Genomic DNA, 22283 nt, shown 5'->3' with positions numbered 1-22283 from the left:
AAAATTATTTGCTGATAACATGTATGTTGATGTGCTTGATTGAGCCAATATACAGTGTATTTTGGATGGAAAATTCATTTGTATGCTGTAATGATGTATAGTGAATTAATGTAAAAAAAAAACATAAATTTAAAGAGAAAAAAAAAAAAACCTTTTTCTTTCTCCCTTCCCTGCTCATAAATGAAAAAATATACATAAATACATAAAGCTTCTGTTATGTTAGGGTATGAATATATTTGTATCAAAATCTATGGTATTTTCTTGAAGTAATAAGTGAATACAGTAAGGTGGCAGGATATTTAGGTAAGATCTCACTGCATTATAATCCTCCTGCCTTAGCTTCCCTAATAGCTGAAATCACAGGTAAGTACCACCACAGTCAGCTTTTTAGGGTGGGCTGAGACTCAAACTCAGGTCCCTCAAAAGGCCTCAGCCTGAAAACCAACACCATCCAGTGTATTCCACCATAACTGAGTCTAAAATTTTTATAGTTATTCATGTTTTTTTAACATATTAAACATTATTCAGAAAATGGGGCTATGTTTCTAAACATAACACGTTCTTTTGAAATTCCCTTAATGTCTATAGAATGTCACTTATTCTTTTTATTATATTTTAAAATTGAGTAACTTATTTCACAAGTTGCATCTTTTCGTATCTATAAGTTATTACAAATTCTCCCACTAGTTTTTTGGAAAATTGAGCCTCTACCATCATACATTATCACTAGTGATTGCTTCCTGACTGTATTAAACAGACAGCTTTATTTTTTAATCGTGCAGTCTTCTATTTATTAGAATTGATTGCATCATATATTCACTAGGAAGCGCAAGACAATTTGTTAAAGTACTATTGAGTCAATACAGAGAAACTTCTGAAGTGAAAAAAAAAAGTTGTTTCATGATACTTACTTTTCTATGAAATTATCTTACTATGTCCCTAGGTGTGAATAGGAAAAAAAAAAAGAAAAAATTCTTAAAACTCTTTGCTTCATAGAAAATAATAATCCTGGAGTTGTAACAAGCATCAGTAATCTTACTTAGTCTTTATCACATTGGTGAACAATGTATGACCCTAAAAACATGTGAGTAGTTCAGCAAAAACACCATAGCCATAATTGACCATTAATTTGACCATTCGTCCATCTTTCAAGCAGCTATCATGTACCTAACCAGTAATTACAAGAGTTAGCATAACAGACTCCAAATTTCTACCCTCATGGAACTTATAGGCCACTAGAAGAAACACATTAAACAATCTTATAAATGACTATGCAGTTACTATTGTGATAAAGGCAACGATGAGGTGTATACACAGATATATACAGGATTGAGAATCTGAACTAGACAAGGAGAAATAAGATGAGTAATAGCCAGATAAAGGGCTTACAAGTAAAGACTAGCATTACAGAGATAAAATGGAACATGAACAAAGGAAATGAATTGGACAAGTACTGGTACAGTGGAATTTCAGAAATGTGAAGAGAAGAGGATAGAGAAAGATAGCAAGTGAACTATAGAGAGGCAGGGCAGTAGTGAGAATCAAATATGGCTTATTACCTATTGATGAGGACAGGTATAGTATTCTCAACTGGATTGGTCTCAGAAGTATTTCATGATGTATAAAGTCTCTTTACAAGCAAAATGAGAAATAGTGATTGACTGTTTTAAAAAATAACTATAATAATAATAATGATTGGGAAGAACATAGAAAAGATATTGAATGTTGAAGCGGGGAGATTAATGTCTCTGTATTGACTGACATGCATGACATTTCCTTTTGAAAAAGCAATGTAATACACTGTAAAGTTATATGTAATCCAATGTAATATAAAGATTATGATGATAATAAAAATAAAAATCTATGGTATTTTCCCATTGATCTTTTTTGTATAAAATTGGAAGCATATCTTGACTAAAAAGCTATTATGTACTGTATGATTAAGTTCAAACATTAAAAAAAGTCCCATATAGTGTCTATAGCATCATAATAGTTTTATGTTAATGTAAACTCTTTTGGTAACTTAAGTTCTTGTTTAAATGGTGTGCAAATCTGTGTGTGCATGTATCATATGTCTCTCTGTGTATACATATTATCTCTCTTCATAATTCTCCCAGAATACTAAGGGCATTTATTCATTTTCAGATATGATTAGCTCCTTAAATTCTTTCTTTCTTCTCAATGTTTATTATTACCTGGACACAAATAGTAATCTGTCATTTAAGTATTACTGTTTTAACATAATTGAGTTTACATAGGTGATTTAAAAAATATTTTTGAGGTTTTACAGTATATAGAATCACTTAGGTCTCCTATAGATATTTCTGGAAATTTATAATGCCACTTACCAAGTTTACTAGCAACCAAATTGCTTTTAAAATATTTTGAAATTAATTTAATTACATCAAAGTTACATTAAAATTTTCTGGAGGAAGTTCTTACCAGTTTTTAGACAATGTTAAAATCTGTTCATTATCTCAAGTGAGAACTTTACATGTTAATTATAATATTGTTTTCACAGTATGGAGAAGGCCAACTGGATGAATTAAAATTAGATGCCAGACCCTCAACACAAAAGGTGGTTGGACCACAGTTTTCCAGTCAGGCAAATATCCTATGTTAAATTAATGTCTTGACCTTTGTGGGGAAGAAAAAGAATAATAAGAAATACTAAACAACTTTGAAACAAATGAAAAATATGTGATTTTCTGATGGAAAATATTAATATTATAAAAACAGAATCACTCTCGAGTTGATAAGTAACTGTTAGAAGTTCTGGTAATTAAGTATATTACAATATATCTATGATAAAATACACAAATCCTAAGTACATGAAATTTTTATAAATTAAATATATTTCTGTAATGATCAGCAGAGTTTCAGAGTTCCAATTGTTCAACATTCTTTTTAATTCTTAATATTATTAATCCTTTTGATTTTAGTCATTTTGACAGGTATGTAATTTTATATCATTATGGTTTTGATTGGCGTTTCTCTGCTACCAATGACTTTGAATATCTTTTCATTTGTTTATTAGTCATTTTTATAAAATCTTGGGTAATATCTTTTTAGGTCAATTCTACACCCAGTACAACAGTGTCATTTATTTTATGTTTGTCCACTTATTTATTTTTTGAAATTTTCTTACTGATTAATAGTTAGTCTTGGGACCAGCACTTAGTGTAATGGCTATGTCGCTGGACTCCCACGTAGTCGACCGTGGTTCGCATCCCGCACCCAGTGGCATAAAATTCATGTTGACTGTGTGTGCATGCGTGCCCAAGATCCTGAGAGGAGAATGGAGGAGAAGGGATTGCGGCGTGGCCCTCCCCCCTGGGGGGGTGATGTCTCGCTTTCTGTCTCTCTGTCTCTTTCTATCTGGTGAGTGCACGTGCCCTACTGTGAAAACTTCTCAAAAAAAAAAAATAGTCTTCATACTATACATTCTGGCTAGGAATTATATGTTGAATGTACTGCAAATATAATTTTTGTTCTCCATTTTACCTTTTGATATTTGTTGTCTTCGATGAAAAGTCTTTAATTGTGTTTCATAAAATTGATCTTTTTCTTCATGACTAGTGCTTTTTGTATCCTGTGTTAGAAATTTCATTGTATTCTGTGTTAGAAATCCCCCTAATTTCATTATTTTACCCTTCCTATTAATAGATTTTCCTATTCAGCTAAAATATTAATAAATATATTGGGTTGTTGGAAAAGTCATGTATTTTTCTGTGTTTTTCTATTTAAAAATATCTCATGCCTTTTGCAATGACCCAATACTAATAAAATATTTCCTCTCACACTTTCCTAATAGAAATTGCTAATTCATAGTGGAATTGACCTTTGTTTAGACTGTGAGGTGGGCAGTCCAGATTCATTTTCCACCATGGATATTTAATTGATTAAGCTTTTTCTCACTTCATTGCAATGATATTTTTGTTGTAAACCACCATTTATATGCCTCCAAATATATTTCTAGGCTTTATACTCTGTTCCATTAGTTCATTTCTAGTCTAAGAATCAGGATCACAAGTTTGCTTCCATTGACTACAACCTTCACCCTCAGACTGAACATATATATTGAAATTATGGGTCAATAACTAATATTTTAGTTAATTGAGCATATAATTTTCTTTGGTTAGGGAGATATGCAAGTAGTTAGCAAGTAGTTTCTAATTTGACAATTTGTGTGTGAAATCATGGACTAACCATTGCTATAGATTCACTTGCTCTATTGAATATACTTCTTTTTGCTCAATATTCAATCTAGCAAAAGTGGAAATGGGAAGTTCTTCAAGATGGCCTATTTTTTTCTTTTTAATAGCAATGGCAGATATATTTGATAGCTCCCTTCACATAGTGAAGTAAAAATTTTAGTCCTGTTTAGAATTTTCACACCCCATCTATTTGGGTTTTTTTTTGGAGAGGTTTTTGCTATAGGGCGCGTGTGCTCGCCAGACAGAGAGAGACAGAGAGACAGAAAGCGAGAAATCACCCCCCAGGGGGATGGCCATGCCACATTCCCTTCTCCTCCATTCTCCTCTCGGGATCTTGGGCACACATGCACACGTGCCTGGCATGAGGGCGTGAGTTTTAAGCCACCGGGTCCGGGACTCGAACTGCGGTAGAATACATGGGAGTCTAGTGACATAGCCATTACACTAACTGCTGGTCCCCACACCCCATCTATAAATGGAAGTACCTAACAAGATTTCTATCTTTTAAGTTGAATTGTTAATCCGAAAAGGAAGTTAGAATAATTCATGTGGTAATAGTAGAGTTGGACTCATCATGATGAATTCATGTTTTAACTTAACACAGACATAGATAGTTACTATTGAAATATTTATTGATATGTATATATACACAGGATAATGTGGCCATCTTTGCTGAGAGGGCTTATATGAATCAACACACCAATATGCCTAGTGCCTAGATTTATAATTCCATTCTATACCAAAAGAAATGTCTTATTCTAGGACCATGTTAGGAAATTGTCAATGAGTCTACATTGCCCTTCCCTTCCCTTCTTGTTTTACTTAAATTTTTGAACAAAAAATTTGCTATGTAATGAAAAATGAACAAAGTTAAAAGTAAAATCAATGCAAGTTACATGTTCTAGGTTTTTCTTTGCAACTTACACTAATAATTTCTTGTCTAGGTCTCTAAAGTCTTTAAATCTTTCTTCTTCTCCTCCTTTTCCTTCTTTAAGGTTTTTGCCATAGGGTGCATGTGCTTGCTAGAGAGACAACAAGAGAAACAGTGAGAAATAACCCCCCTACATACACATACACACACACACACACACACACACACACACACACACACACTGGGGGGGAGGGGGCGGACATGCCAAATCCCTTCTCTGTTCTCCTCTGGGGATTCTGGACATTCACATACACATACCCTGAGTGAGTCTTAAGCTGCTAGATCCAGGATTCGAACCACAGTTGGGCATATGGGAATCCAATGGTTTATCCACTATTCCACACACTGGCCCCTAAGTATACCATCAATAAACAGTAAGAACTACAACATCGTACATTTTCACTAGGGCATAAAATATGTAATTACTGGTATTCCTGTTCTGATCATAAGTTTACATGATATGAATGACATTTACAGAAGATTACCTGAAGGAGTTGTGGACCATCCAATACTGTCGTTAGAAATGATGTATGTGTGGCCTTTGTGCTACAATTTTCCTTATCCTGTATTGTAGCAGACATGACTGACTGCAGCTGTTTTTCTATACTGAGAGAATGTTCAGAGTTGGCCCTGGAGATAAAACTGTCTTACTATACCTCCTCTAAAAACTCTAGATTATTTCTTTGGTTCAAGGTAGACCATCAGAAAGCAGTGTAAACAATTGCCTTCCTAACCGCTTATAGAATCACATGTGCTGTTACGGTAAACGATAAACCTTAAGCTCTTTATCAAAGTCCAATACAATTTGGCAGTATTTAATTTGTATTAAAAATTGTTGATGATATTTTCTGCTTAGTTATACTGTATGTGAACGAATAAATACATATTTGTTGTTATATATATTTTTTTATACTACACTGCTAGGAAAAGCTTTGAACTTCCATAAGGCTAGGCTCTACTTTTCTGCTACTAAGACTTATAACCGATACTGTTTCTATCAACCCTCCATAGGTTTACTGATATATAAATAACATGATTTATATATATTTTAGGTATATAATGTTATGTTTTGGTATACATGTATTGTGAGATGATTACCACAATCAAGCTTATAAACATATCCATTATCTCACACACTTACCATCTGTCTGTGCATATCTGGTAAGAATATTTAAGTTCTAATCTTTTAGCAATTTTCAAGTATATAGTACAGTATTATTATAACCACCATGCTATACATTATATTTCCTGAACTAATTCATCACATCTAACTGAAAGTTTATACCTACTGACCATCTCCTCCTTTCCTCCATCCTCCAGGCCCTGAAAACCTCTACCCTACTCTGCTGCTATGAGGTTGACTCTTTTAGATTTCACATGTAAATGATATAATGCAGAATCTGTCTTTTTGTTTCTGGTTTATTTCACTTAGCATTATGTTGTCCAGGTTCAAACATGTTGATACAACTGAGTATTTCCTTCTTTTTTAAAAACTGACTAACAAGATATACACAAACATGCATATCACATTTTAAAATCTATTCATCCACTGATGGACACTTAACTAAGTTGATTCCAAAATCTGTCTATTATAAGTAATACTGCAAAGAACAGGAGTGCAGCATCTGTTTTTATTCCCTTTGAGTATATACGCAGAAGAGGTACCAGAAGATGCTGGATCCTGTGGTAATTCTACATTTCATTTTTATATTTTTTTCTTATTCATTCATTCATTTATTTATTTCACATTCATTCTCTGAGAACCATCACAGCATATGATATGTGATTTCCCATCTAGAATACGTTGTGTAGTAGCTTAATCATACATCTTATAATTGACAAATAATTTTTCATTGCTTGTTTCATTCATACACACACACACACACGTTTCTTTTTTTCTTCCTCCTATTTCTCACCCTCTTCCATTTCCCACTCTCCTCCCACACTATTTCTTGTATCTGTACTTGCTTTCCACCCCACCCCCATTTTGTTGATTCACAAAATATCTTAATTAATCTGATAACTTTCAATAGCAAGTTCAGATATATACATATCTGTGACTACATGTCTGACTTTAGGTGTGAAACTCTGAAGACAATTAAATTATATTTTAATTTTAAAAAGCAAAAAATGAAAACCGTGCTGCACACATGTGTGAAAGCATATTTCACAGCTCAAGCTCAATAGCATCTCAGAAGGGCCTGGGTTTATGACTTTCCTAAATGGCAGGGAGGAAAGGCAATGGTTAGCAAGATAAAGGAGGAGCTGAGAGTCCAGAGAATATTTTACCTTAAAAAAAAGAGAAGTTACAAGACTCAGGGAGACACAGAGAGATAGAGATAGAGAAAAGGATACAGAGTTGGCATACCATTCTAGAAATGAATCTGGAGGGTGAAGTTTCAGCAGAAAAATCATTTTTAGTCCCTAAAAGCAATATTTCACAGCTCATGTTCAATAGCCATCTTCTGATTTTTTATTTTTTTGAAGCATCTCCATGTTGTTTGTTACAATGGCTGTACCGATTTACATTCCTAGAGTGTATTTACAATTGTTCCTTTTCCATACATCCTTATTACATTGTTCTTTTTTGTCTTTTTTATAATAGCCATCCTAAGAGATGTGAGGTGATATCTAATTGTTGTTCAAGTTTGCATTTCTCTGATGATTAGTCGTTGAGCAACAGTTTTTAAAATTTATTTATTTTATTTTTTGCTCTAGGGTATTTGCACTTGCAAGTGGGGAGAACTAAAAAAGCACTTCCTGGAGGGGAGTGTAGGGGGTGGGGATGGCCATGCCATATTCCCTTCTCTTCCATATATTTGGCCTGGCATATTTTTCCAGTTTCCAGGTCTAGGACTTCAACTAGGAATCCAGCCATGTGGGATCTAGCTATCTAAACTACCATAGCACTTGGCTTCCCGAGCAACTTTTAATATATCTATTGACCATTTGTATGTCTTCTGAGAAATGTGTGTTCAGGTCCTTTGACCATTTTTAAACTGAGTTTTTTGTTTTCTTGCTATCATGTTGTTTGAGTGCCTTACTCTTATTAAATGGATCTAGAAGTTTGTAGATTGCAGCACTTGCCAGAGAGATAGGGAGAGGAAGAAAGCATCCCTAGTGAGACATAGTCACATTACAATTCCTTCTCCATTTCTCCAACCTATCAGGATTTGGGACATGCCTGCACATGTACATGGGATATTTTTTAAGTCACCAGGAATGGGATTCAAACCTCAGTTAGCCAAGTAGGATCTGACTCCCTTAGCCACTAAACTATGGGGAAAACCCATTATTTTATTTATTTAATTTTTAAAAATGCTATTCTTGATGGGATTGTTTTCTTAATTTATTCTTGGATATTTTGCTATTCGTGTATAGAAACATAACAGATTTTTGTGTGTTGATTTTGTGTCCTGCAGTTTTACTGAACATGTTTGTTTATTCTAACAAATTTTTAGTAGAATCTCTTTTAGGTGTTCTATATAAAAGATTATGTCACCTACAGAGAGAGCTTAATTTTTACTTTTCCAATTTGGATGTATTTTTTGATTTTTATTACTTAACTGTTTTTGTTAGAACTTTTGTTATTATGTTGAATAAAAATGGTAAGACTGGGCATTCTTGTCTTATTCCTGATTCTCAAGGAAGTGCTTTCAGATTTTTATCATTGAGTATAATGTTAGCTGTGGGCTTCTCACATATGATCTTTATTATTTTGAGTTTCATACTTTCAGTGTCTAGTTTGTTGAGTTTATTTATCATAAAGAGATGCTGTATTTTGTCAAATTTTTTTCTGCATCTACTGAGATAATATGGTGTAAAATTTTTATTCTGTTAATGTGGTATTTTTAGTGATTTGTGTAGCTTGAACTACCCCTGCATCACAAGGGGTAATCTTATTGGTCATGGTCTGTTATCCTTTTAATGTGCTGTTAAATTTGGTTTGCTGATTTTTTTTTTTTTTGGTTTGTTTTGGATTTTTGTATCTATGTTCATTAGGGACACATTTTATATTTTTATCTGGTTTTGGTATGAAGATAATGCTGGCACCTAACATAAGTTTCAAAGTTCAACTACCATGCCACCTGACTTTGTGTTTTTATCTAGTTTTGGTATCAGGATAATGCTGGCCTCATAACATAGGTTTCAAAGTGTTTCTTCATCTTTGATTTTTTTTTTTTGGAGAGTTTGAGAAGGGTTGGTTTTAGCTCTTTAAATGTTTAGTAGCATTTGACAGTGGAAGCTGACCTTTATTTTGGGGGAACAGTTATTGGTGACTTAATCTATTTACCCATCATAAGTTTGACCAGATTTTCTTGTGTGTGTGTGTGTGTTTGTGTGTGTGTGTGTGTGATTCTATTTAGTTAGGTCTGGGGGTGTTTTTGGTTTGTCTCCTAGAGGATTTTTCTTTGTGATTACCATAAGACTTACATAATACATCTTATAGTTATAAGTCTGCTTTAATATGTTAACAACTTAGCTACATATAAAATAATACATTTATTCCTCTCCCCATATTTGTTACTAATGTCATGATTTACATATATTTATGTTGTGTATCGATTTACAAGTTATTGTACCTACAGTTAATTATAAAACTTTTGTCTTTGAACTTTTGTACTAGAGTAAAGCACAATTTATGTACTACATTATAGTACTATAGTAGTATAAAATTGATTATATTATTACTTTCACAATGAGTGAAACTTTTATATTTGTTCCTTTGTTAGTTAGCATTTTTTCATTTCACCTTGAAGGACCCTTTTGGTATTTCTTATATATCAGATATAGTTTCCTTCTTTTTTCTTTTTCTATATCGTCTCTCTTTCATTATTGAAGGAAAGCTGTGCCAAGCATAATATTGTATGTTATCATTTTTTTCTTTAAGTACTTCATATATAACATCTCATTGTCTCCTGAACTCTGTAAGAATTCTACTGAGAAATATGCTTATTGTTTTATGAGGGTTCTCCTGTATGTCACAAGTCACTTTTCTTTTACTGCTTTAAAAAACTTTTATCTTTGACTTTTGAGAATTTGATTATAATGCCTTTCAGTGAAGATTTCTTCACGTTTAATCTAGTTGTATTTTTTTGAACTCTGTGGCTCCATTTCCTCTTCAGATTTGGAAAGTTTTCTCTCATTCTTTCCTTTTTAAAATATTATTTATTTTATTTTTATATTTATTATCATTATAATTTTTTTTCACGAGTTCACCAGAAAAAGAGAGAGAGAAAGAGAAGAAAAGTGTTAAAGCAAGTTGCCAGGTCTGGGACTCTAAATACAGTTGGCCATGTGGGAAGTCCAGTACCTCAATCATCGTGCCACCTGCTGTCCCTTATCATTATTTTTTTAAATACGCTTTTCCTCTTTGTCCCTTTCTCTTTTTTATTTTTCTTTTTCTTCATTTAAAATTTGTTATGTAAGGTACGTATGCTGAGAGAGCTAGAGAAGGAAAGTGAGAACCCCCCACCCCCCAGGGAGAATGGTCGTCTTACAATCTGTTTTTCTTCATTCTTCTTTTGGGATTTTGGGCATTAACACACATTCATACCTAAAGTGTTTTTATTAAGGCATCATCTTCAGGACTTAAATCATGCAGTTGGTATGTGGGATCCACCACCATAATCACCATGCCACTGGCTGGCCAGAAGGTGTTTTGATGCATGACAGGCTATTCGAATAGAATTTTCTGTAAAGGGATAAACTTTTATTTCACCATCTTGCTGATGTCACTGTATCAAAAATGTGTCTCTTTTAACACTGAACTCAAGTAAGCTCAGAGACTAATTTTTAAAAATCTTTTTAAAACAATATTTATTTAATTCCATTTGTTATTATTTCTTATATAATTTGACCAGAGAGAAACAGATAAAGGGAAAGTGAGAAAACAAGTAGCAAGATAAAGGACTTGAACTGTGGTTGGCTATGTGAGAATCCAGCACCTTTAACCAACACTGCAACTGCTGGCCTCTCACAGACTAGTTTTAATTTCAACTTTTGCTGTTATAGTTTCCTTATTCATTTAGTTAGTTTTACCTGTCATTACTTCATGAAAGATCTGAAACAACAATAGTTTAAATTTTGTGCTATTATTTCCTCTAGTTTCCTACTTGTATTCCCCACTGATTATAATTTTTCTATGTTTATTTTATGACTATCTATTATATATGTGAAATCAACCACCATACGAATAGGTTTTTTTTTTAATAAAATATCTTGATTCCCATAAAATAGCTGGATTCTGCCTCTTAAGATTACTTTTAAAAACTTTCAGAAAGTTTTTTGATCCAGGAGGATATAGAAAGTCTGAATAGGCCCATAACAAGACAGGAGTTTGAATCAGTAATAAAGAACCTCCCAACAAGGAAAAGCTCTGGCCCGGATGGCTTCACCTCTGAATTCTGCAAAACTTTCAAAGAAGAGCTAACCTCCATACTTCTCAAGTTATTTATAAAGATCCAAAAGGGTGAATTTCTCCCTAATTCATTCTATGAAGCCTCTATCACCCTTATCCTTAAAATGGATAAGGATAGGACAAGGAAGGAAAACTATAGATCAATAACTCTGATGAATATAGACGCAAAGATTCTCAACAAGATACTAGCAAATAGTATCCAATAACTTATAAAAAAGATTATACATCGTGATCAGGTAAGCTTTATTCCAGCAATGCAAGGTTGGTTCAACATACACAAAACCATAAATATAATATACCATATTATCAGGAAGAAAGATAAAAACCATATGATCATGTCAATTGATGCAGAAAAAGGATTTGATAAGATACAACATCCCTTCATGATCAAGACTATCAGCAATATAAGCATAGAAGGGTCATTTCTCAACACAATAATATCTATCTATGAAAAACCCACAGTGAACATCATCCTGAATGGAAAAAAGCTGAAAGCTTTTCCACTAAAAATGGGTACAAGGCAAGGATGTCCACTTTCTCCACTCCTTTTCAATATAGTATTGGAAGTCCTCACCAACGCAATGAGAAAAGATGAAAAAATAAAAGGCATTCAAACAGGAAAAGAAGAGGTGAAACTCTCTCTATTTGCAGATGACATGATTATATACATAGAAGAACCAATGGTTTCCATGAAAAATTTCCTGGAAGTAATACATGAATGCAGTAAAGTTGCAGGATACAAAATCAACATACAGAAATCTATAGCATTTCTATATATGAACAGCAGGCAGACTGAGATAGAACTGAAAAAAGTAATTCCATTTATCATAACCACAAAGAGTATAAGATACTTAGGAATAAATCGAAACAAAGATGTTAAAGACCTCCACAAGAAAAACTACGATAAGCTAAAAAAAGAAATTGAAAATGACACAAAAAAGTGGAAGGACACCCCATTTTCCTGGATTGGAAGAATTAATATAATCAAAATGGCAATTCTACCCAAATTAATCTACGTATTTAATGCAATCGCAATCAAAGTACCAGACACATTCTTTACAGATCTAGAAAAGACAATCATAAAATTTGTCTGGAATCATAAAAGAACCCATATTGCCAAAGCAATCCTGCACAAGAGGAGTGGAGCAGGTGGCATCTCAGTCCCTGACCCAAAAATATACTACAAAGCTGTGGTGATCAAAACAGCATGGTACTGGCACAGAAACAGACAGGCGGACCAATGGAACAGAATAAAGTCTCCAGAAATAAATTCCCAAATACAGAGTGAACTGATATTTTTTCTTTTTCTTTTTCCTTTGGAGAGGTTTTTGCTATAGGGTGTGCATGCTCGCCAGAGAGACAGAGAGACTGAAAGCAAGAAATCACCCCCAGGGGTGATTTCTCCTCCACTCTCCTCTCAGGATCTTAGGCATGCAAACACATGCGCCCAGCATGAGTTTAAGCCACCAGGTCCACGACTCGAACGGCAGTCGATTACATGGGAGTCCACCGACATAGTCATTATGCTAACTGCTGGCTCCAAGTCAACTGATTTTTGACAAGGGGTACCAGTCAATCCAGTGGGAAAAAGAAAACCTCATCAGCAAATGGTGCTGAAAAAACTGGATTTCCACCTGCAGGAAGATGAATCTGAACGCCTACCTCTCACCATTGACAAAAATCAACTCAAGATGGATCAAAGATTTTAAACCTAAGACCTCAAACTATAAAACTGCTCCTGGAAAACACTGGGGAAACTCTGGAAGACATTGAGGTAGGAAAAGACTTCTTAAATAAGAACCCCCCCAACCCCCAAGCAGTTGACAATCCTCAAAATAGACAAGTGGGATTACATCAGACTAAGAAGTTTCTGCATGGCAAAAGACAAAGTAATTAGTGTGAATCGACAGTCCTCAGAATGGGAAAATATTTTTGTAAACTGTGCATCAGATAAGGGGCTCATTACCAGAATACACAAGGAACTCAAGCAACTGTTATGAAAAAAGATGATCCACCCTATTAAAAGATGGGAGAATGAGTTGAAAAAAAAACACTTTCTAAGGATGACATACTAATAGCCAGAAGGCATATGAGAAAAATGCTCAATATCCCTCATTGAAAGGGAAATGCGGATCAAAAACAGATAAAACCTAACCCCAGTCTTCAGAATGACTAAGATTAAAAAAACAAAAACTGATAAGTGCTGGTGGGGGGTATGGTGAAAGGGGAACTCTTTTACACTGCTGGTGGGAATGTAAATTGGTATAGCCACTGTGGAGAACAATTTGGAGATTCCTCAAAAATCTACATATAGAACTTCCATATGACCCAACAATCCTACTCCTTGGTATCTACCCAAGGACAGAAGAATCCTTATTTGGAAAAGTGCTTGCACATCAATGTTTGTTGCAGCACTGTTCACAATTGCTAAGACGTGGAACAGACCCAAATGCCCACAAACAGATGAATGGATTGAAAAACTGTGGCACATATACTCTATGGAATACTATTCAGACATAAAAAACACCAAGACCCTGGCTTTTAACAGGAAGTGGAAGAATATGGAAGATTTACTGCTGAGCGAAGCATGCCAGGCTATGAAGGAGAGCCATTGTATGTCTGCACTTAATATATACCGAGTGTCCACACTCTATGACTGAAACTGATTGACTAAAGGATATAGAAGCACAGTAAATGGATATGAATACCAGATATAGTGTGTGTGAAGGAGTAGGGTCTGAGGAAGGACATTTAGAAGAAAAATAGGCAAAGCATTAATGGGACAAAGAAATGTGGTATTATCTGTTGAAGATAATTTTATAGTTTTATCAACTGGACTAGGGAGAAATGTTCACATGTTAGAATATTCACTTTGTAAGCTAAATAACGTGATTAAATGTATAAAAGAAAATAAAACAAAAAATAAAAAATTACTATATATAAAAAAATCTTTCAAATATATATTATTACTTACATTTGACTTAAAAATACATGCTGTTTGGATCTGGCCCCATTGCCTAGTGGTTACAAGAGCTGAATCCCATATACCCAACAATAGTTTAAGTCCTGGTCCCAGTGGCTTAAAAATATATGCCCGGCATGTGTGTATCTGTGCCCCAAACCCTGACAGTGTAGAAAAATAGAGAACGGATTATAGTATGTCCATGCCCCACTGGGAATGCTTTCTTTCTCTACCCCCCTCCCCCCCATCTCTTATCTTTCTCTGGTAACAACACAGGCCCTCTGGCAATTAAAAAGAAAAAAAGTATGTTGTTTGGATAATAATGTTTACATATACTCCTAAAATGATTTGTAAAAAAACCCCAGAAGGTGTGTATACTCACCAGAGAGATGGTAGAGGAGAAAAGACTCTCTCCCCACCATAGGGCACAGTCACACTTCAGTGTCTTGTCTTCCTTTTATCCATCCTGTTGGGATTTTGAGCATGCATGCATTCACAAGTGCCCAGCATATGATTTCTCACGTTCTGTCTCTCTGTCTCTCTCTGTCTTCTGGTAAGCACATGTGTCCTATAGCAAAAGCCTCTCCAAATAAATAAATAAAATTTTGAAAACAGAAAAATACAAATAGAATACAGACATGAAGAAAAAAACAATTTTTGTACAAGTAAATAATGTATTTGTGTTTTAAGCTAAGTATTTTAGTCCAGTTTGAAAAAAAAATTGAGGGTCAGTTAGTGGCATGGTCATTGAGTCACTGGATCCCATATGGTCAGCTGTGTAGTTTGGCTTGAGAGATATACCAGGCCTGTATGTATGGACACTCATAATCCTGAAAGGAAAGATGGAGGAGCAGGGATCTGGCATGATCATCTTTCATGAAGCGTTCTTTACCCTCTATTTCTCTCTCTGTCTCTCTCTGGTGAGCACATGTGTGTTCTAGCAAATTAAAAAATAAATAAATTCAAAGTCTGTAAAGTGAAAATCTACCAGTAAGGTAAGATTAGTTTATTATTGATATAAGAGAATTTTCTTTTATAAGTTTAGGGTAGCTTTAGTGTATATTGTTTATAAAGTCTACAGTAGTATACAGTAATGTCTTGTGCCTTCACATTCACTCAATATTCACTCAGAATAAATTGCAGTTCCTGTAAAATTTAATTTCATAAATGCCTGATATACACATACCATTTTAAAACCTTTTATACCATATTTTTTTCTAGGTTGAAATACGTCAATACTACCATTGTGATGCAGTTACCCACAGTATTCAGTACAGTAACATGCAGTATAAGTTTGCATCTTCGGAGCAATAGGCTATCCCTTGTAGCCTATTGATATATAGTAGCATATATCATTTAAGTTTGTGTAGTATACTTTATGATGTTTGCACAATGATAAAATTGCCTAACAATGTAGTTCTCAAAATATATCCCATTATCAAGTAGTACATGATTGTGTGTGAATATATCAATATATTATGTTTACTCACATAAAATTGCCATCAGTAAAATATTTTTGACCTACATGCTAGCTATTTCTTTGGAGTCAACTTGATATATTATCTTTTACTCAATCAAAATGTGTTTAAACTGTTTTAGCAAACTAGATGTTTGAATCATTTAGAAAACCAGGAAAGGGTGGAAGTGTGGATGAAGAAAATTGAAGGAAAAGGCTGGGAATGATTATATGATAGTCTGGAGAGTTGATGATTTAGATAGTTCTGTCAATCACTGTAAAATCTGGCAGAACTTTTATCTGATCATCAGTATGTATAAAATTCCAGGTATTATATTTCTAAGAATACAATCCTATGTAATTCTATTTTTGAAATTTCTAGTTATTCTTTAATCTGGAGCTATTTAAGTGCTCATGTCTTTTAAAAGCTACTTATTCCTTCATTTGTTTTTCTAAAGTCTAAAAAGACTATCCATGAAACTAGAAATCCAATGAACACTTTGGAGAATATACATATTTTCTAATTTGTTATAGGGCATGTGCCCTGGCCAGAAGTGAAACAGAGAGAGAAAGGAAAAGTGAGAAAGCATGAAAGCACCCCCCAGGGGAGATGGCCACACAGCACTCTCTTCTTTTTTTATTTTTGGAGAGGTTTTCGCTATAGGGCACATGCACTCACCAGACAGACAGAGAGAGACAGAGAGACAGAAAGCGAGAAATCACCTCACAGGAGGGATGGTCATGCCGCAATCCTTTCTCCTCCATTCTCCTCTCGGGACCTTGGGCATGGACGCACACGCGCCCAGCGTGAGTTTCAAGCCACCGGGTCTGGGACGCGAACCGCAGTTGACTACATGGGAGTCCAGCAACATAGCCATTACACTAACTGCTGGTTCCCCAGCACTCTCTTCTTCTCCATTCATGCATACACACAATGCCTGGTGTGTTATCCAATCTGCTGGTCCAGGACTTGAACCACAGAGTGGCCATGTGGGATCCATCTGCCTTAACCATCATGCTACCAGTTGGTCCAACAATATTTTATAGATATTTATTACTATAGTGTGAGAGAAACAAATAGGTTGTTACTTAGCAATATCCTAGAGATGACAAATAATTGAAAAATATTCAGCATAATAGTGGAGTTCTCAGTCTTTGTGGGTTTCCTGTTTACTTTAGCTGCTCTGCCAGTTATATCTTCAAAGATTACATCTGGTTACAAGAAAAAGAGTCTGCATTTCAGAGTATTAGTTTCTCATAAGGGTTTCATCACATAGGACATAACAGTTCCCTCCAGTGAACAGTGATGTTCTTTCTTCAGAATTGAAATGTGTAGTTTGGGAGGGGAAGAGCATAGGAAAGGAGATTTGGATAAAAAAATAGATAGGTAAGACATTTGTGGGACTATTGTTTATAAATAGATAGGTAAGACATTTGTGGGACACAGATATTGTTTATTATCTCTTGATGATGATGTGTATAGTATTCTCAACTGGGCTGGACTCAGGTGTATATCATGCTGGGTAAAGTCTCTTTACAATCTAAAATATATATAAATAATAATAATTTAAAATTTAAAAAAGAATTGAAATTTGGAAAAGACTATTTCTACTTGACTACACAATAAAGGAAATATTAAAGTCCAACCAACTAATCACATACAGAGAAATAATGAACAGGTATTGTGAATGTTAAAATAGTTGGAGATTTTTAGGGATATCTACATGTATAGAGAAGAAGCACCACAGATTTTCTATTGAAATTCATTGAATGTTTCCAATTTAATTTACTTTTGAGATATTCTGTCTCCAAATATCAGATAGGGATTAGGATAGGATATATGGAGAATTCAGAGTTTAATATATAACTAGCCTAAAGAATAACTTTAACTGAAGGCGAGGGAGGATGGGAACTCTAGCTTCCATCTGCTCTAATGACAGATCAGTGGGCTTGTCCATGGAACATTGATCTCAGTATCTCTGGGGAAGGCTGACAAACACAGTTCCCTATTTAGAGTTATGTCCATGGCTGGTCATCTGGCGTGGCAGAGCCATCCGGCTGCTGGTCCTCTGGGATGCTGCACAGTGCTGATCTATTCTCACCCATAGTTTATGTTGCTTGCCTGCTCAGCTGGTGCTAACCCAAGCAAGACCTAGTGTTTCTCAGTGACCTTGCTAGTCCAAATTGAATAATCACACCAGGCAGCTAAGTTTGGTCTTTACTCCAAGACAAGAGTTATTTCTGGTTTTATTTGTCTTGAGATGTCTAATAATAGGAAAAACCTGAACAGCAACAGATTGGGTATAGAATAGAAGAAAGAGGTGATTGGTGTACAGTACAGATATTAATTTTTTTAAAAATTCAGGGCTTAGTTGGAGATTTTTTTTCTTTTTTAGCTTTCCCCTTGTTTTTACCAAACACTATTTGGACACTTGCATATTTCAGGTAAGTTATGTCACTCGTAAGGGATGCTATTCTTTCCTCTTATCATTGTTTTTCAAAGAAATATAATACAATACAAACTTGGTATTTAATTCACAGAAACATTCAACATGACAATAATCAAGATGCTAGAGATATATTGGTTTGTTGGAAAAGTCCTGAGGCATTTTTTCATAGAAAAAATCCCTCATGACTTTTCCAACAACCCAATATAAGGATGTGGCTGATCAGTTCTGGAATAGACTATTAAGAATAAGTTTAGAAAACTGACCAGTAGTGGTTGATACAAGCAGGAAAGGTGGTTGTCACAACATGACCATGAGCTGACCATGAGTCCCACAGTGTACCAGTTCTGGTGAAAGCAAGGCCTTCCCTTCTGATGCTCATGTTTGAGGATCTCCTGCCCTAACATGATGATATGGACAACCCCTTCATAAAACTCTTCACAATGGGACTAGCAGTTAGCGTAATGACTATGTCGCTGAACTCCCATGTAGTTGATCACAGTTCAAGTCCCGGACCCGGTGGCTCAAACTTATGCTGGGTGAGTGTCCGTGCGTGCCCAAGACCCCGAGAAGAGAATAGAAGAGAAGGGATTGCGGCGTGGGCCTTCCCCGGGGGGGTAATTTCTTACTTTCTGTCTACCTGTCTCTCTTCGTCTTTCTGGTGAGCACACGTGCCCTATAGCAAAACCTTTCCAAAAAAAAAAAAAAAAAACCTCTTCACATTGTGCTAGCTTATCTCCTATCTCATGACTCCTTTTAGATATCTGGTTGTTTCTTCATTATTTGCTTGACTCTGGTCGAGAGGTTGATTTCAGGCATTTATCTCACTCCAACTTTGATCATTTTCTCCAGATATTTCAGATTCAAATTATTTTTGTAATTAATACAGATCTTGATCCATCTCTAGCTATAAATCTGCACATCTTAAAGGGGTTCCATATGTTTTGGTTCTCTTTCCTAGTGATTTAATCCAAACCTTATTAATTCTGACTTGAATCCTTAAGATTAATCCTTACACAGAGCTTTGTTGTAATTTTTTTCTTGGCCATCTCCTCTTAGAGATAAAAAAAGAGAGAGAGAGAGAAGATGCAAACTCGTAATGAGAACTTTTTTTTTTTTGGAGAGGTTTTTGCTATAGGGCGCGTGCGCTCACCAGACAGACAGAGAAAGACAGAGAGACAGAAAGCAAGAAATCATCCCCCAGGGGGGATGGCCATGCCACAATCCTTTCTCCTCCATTCTCTTCTCAGGATCTTGGGCATGCATGCACACGCGCCCAGGGTGAGTTTAAGCCACCGGGTCCAGGACTCAAACCGCAGTCAACTACGTGGGAGTCCAGAGACATAGCCATTATGCTAACTGCTGGTCCCCCTGGAATGAGAACTTTTTATAAAGACCTCATCAAGCAGATTCCATCTATAGCATCCTGCCCAGTCAGGGAATCTGAGGCAAGGCTGAAATTTAGTCCCAGCCCCAGCTCCAAACTTCAGAACACTTCTCTGAGATAAAAGGGTCATCTGCACCCACTGTCCAGTCAAGTATTCTGAGACAGGGCTGAATTTCAACCCCAGCCCCAGCCTTAATACCAAACTTCAGAGCCCACCACCTTCTCTGATCTAGAATATATGAGTTTTTTCCCTGGTTTCTTTTGCTAACTCTTGACCTCTCTTCCTTCACATAGGACAGGGCAGTTGCAGGCTTCTCAAGCATACTCCATCTCCATCTACAGCCCCCTGGCAAATTCATGCACCACGTGACTTTTTTTTTCTTCTTTCATTTTCTCTGTTTCTTCCACCTACATCATCATTTTCTGCTCAGCCTCCATCCCTCAGAGGGATTAGACAAGTCAAGATTCATTGTTTTCAAACACCTAAACATTGCGAGGCTCAGAAAAATCTTCTTCCCCCACTGAAACATCTGCAAAAGGGAGAAATTCCTCCTCAAAAACCTGAATAAAAATCTCCCCCTGTAAGGATCATATTGCTAATCACAGCAGAAGAGAGGCATTGGCACAGAAACAATTCACAGAAAAAGGGAAGCAAATGAGTTCACAGGTGCATAAATGTTCTCCAAAGAGTTATCCCAAAGTGAATAAGCCACCAAGTGACTAAAAGTTGCAGAAGAGCCATATTTCCTGGTATGAGAAAACCAGGAAATATATCTTCATCAAGAGAACACAGTAACTATGGGATCAGCAGTTAGCGTAATGGCTATGTCGCTGGACTCCCACATAGTCGACCACGGTTCGAGTCCCGGATCCAGTAGCTTAAACTCACACCGGGCACGTGTGCGTGCGTGCCCAAGATCCTAAGAGGAGAATGGAGGAGAAGGGATTGCGGCGTGGCCATTCCCCCTGGGGGGGGTGATTTCTCGCTTTCTGTCTCTCTGTCTCTCTCTGTCTGTCTGGCGAGCGCACACACCCTATAGCAAAAACCTCTCAAAAAAAAAAAAAAAAGAGAGAGAACACAGTAATTTTCAACTTTTGAAAAACAGATGAAGTTACTGAAATGTCAGGAAAAGAGTTCAGAACATTCATGGTGGCAAAATTCTTTGAGATGGAAGAGAAAAGAGACAACAAACTCTAGGAGATGAGGAAGTCCTTCCATGATTTGAAAGAAGAAATGGACACTATAAAAAATAATCAAACAAAACTGTTAGAGATGAAGACTGTAATACAGGATATCAAAATATCTCTCAACAGTATTAAAAGCTGATTAGGCCATGAAGAAAACTGAATTTCAGATGTAGAAGACAAAATCTTGGACCTAGAAAAAAATCACCAAAGTCTGAAAAAATAATCCAAAAAATGACAATATACAAGAAATACTAGATACCATTAAACACCCAAACATCCAAATAATTAATATCCTAAAAGGTGAAGAAACTAATAAGGACATAGATAATATATTCCATGAAATCCTGGAAGAAAACTTTCCAAGTCTAGAGAAGCACTCAAACATTCAGATTCAGGACCTCAAGTAGAACCAATCCAAGAAGATCCTCTCCATGGCACATCACAGTCAGACTGGTCAAAACCACAGATAAAGACAAGATACTAAAATTGGAATGAGAGAAAAGTGAAGTTACTTACAAAGGTTATTCCATCAGGTTAATGTCGATCTCTCACAGAAAACAATGTTATCAAGGAAAGAATGAGAACATATATTCAAAGTGTTAAGAGACAGACAATTTCTGCTAAGACTACCATATATCCAGCAAGATTATTCTTCCTATGGGAATAAAAGACAAATATCTTTTCAAATAAATGAAACCTGAAAGAATTGACCAACACCAGACCAGCGTTTCAAGAAATTCTGAAGAGAGTGCTATAACACGAAAACTAAAAAGAGAAAGAAGAGAATAAAAAAACAACCAAGAAAATGGCCAATTTAATGGCAGGGACAAGTCTAGAAATATCAGTAATAACACTGATTGTTCATGTATTAAATTCTCCAATCAAGAGACACAGATTGGCTGAATGGATAAAAAAAATACATTAACCCTCTACCTGTGGCCTGCAAGAAATGCAACTCATGGATAAAGACATACATCAACTAAAAGTGAAGGGATGGTAAAAGTATTCCACCCAAATGGAAACCAAAAACAGAATTTCATGAATTATTTCTTTTTCTCAGGAGAAAAAGTGGTGAATCTTTTTTTAAAAAATAATTGTTTATTTTATTTTATTTATTCATTCATTTATTATTATTATTATTATTAGTTTGATCAGAGAGAGACAGAGGGTGAGACTGAGAGAGAGAGGAAGTAAGAAAGCAAGCCACCAGATTCAGGACTTGAACCCTGGTCAGCCATGTGGGAGTGTCCAGTGCCTTAACCACCATGCCGCCT

This window comes from Tupaia chinensis, unplaced genomic scaffold, assembly GCF_000334495.1.
Source record: "Tupaia chinensis unplaced genomic scaffold, TupChi_1.0 Scaffold000622_1, whole genome shotgun sequence".
Taxonomy (NCBI): domain Eukaryota; kingdom Metazoa; phylum Chordata; class Mammalia; order Scandentia; family Tupaiidae; genus Tupaia; species Tupaia belangeri.
Note: the sequence above shows the minus strand (reverse complement) of the source record.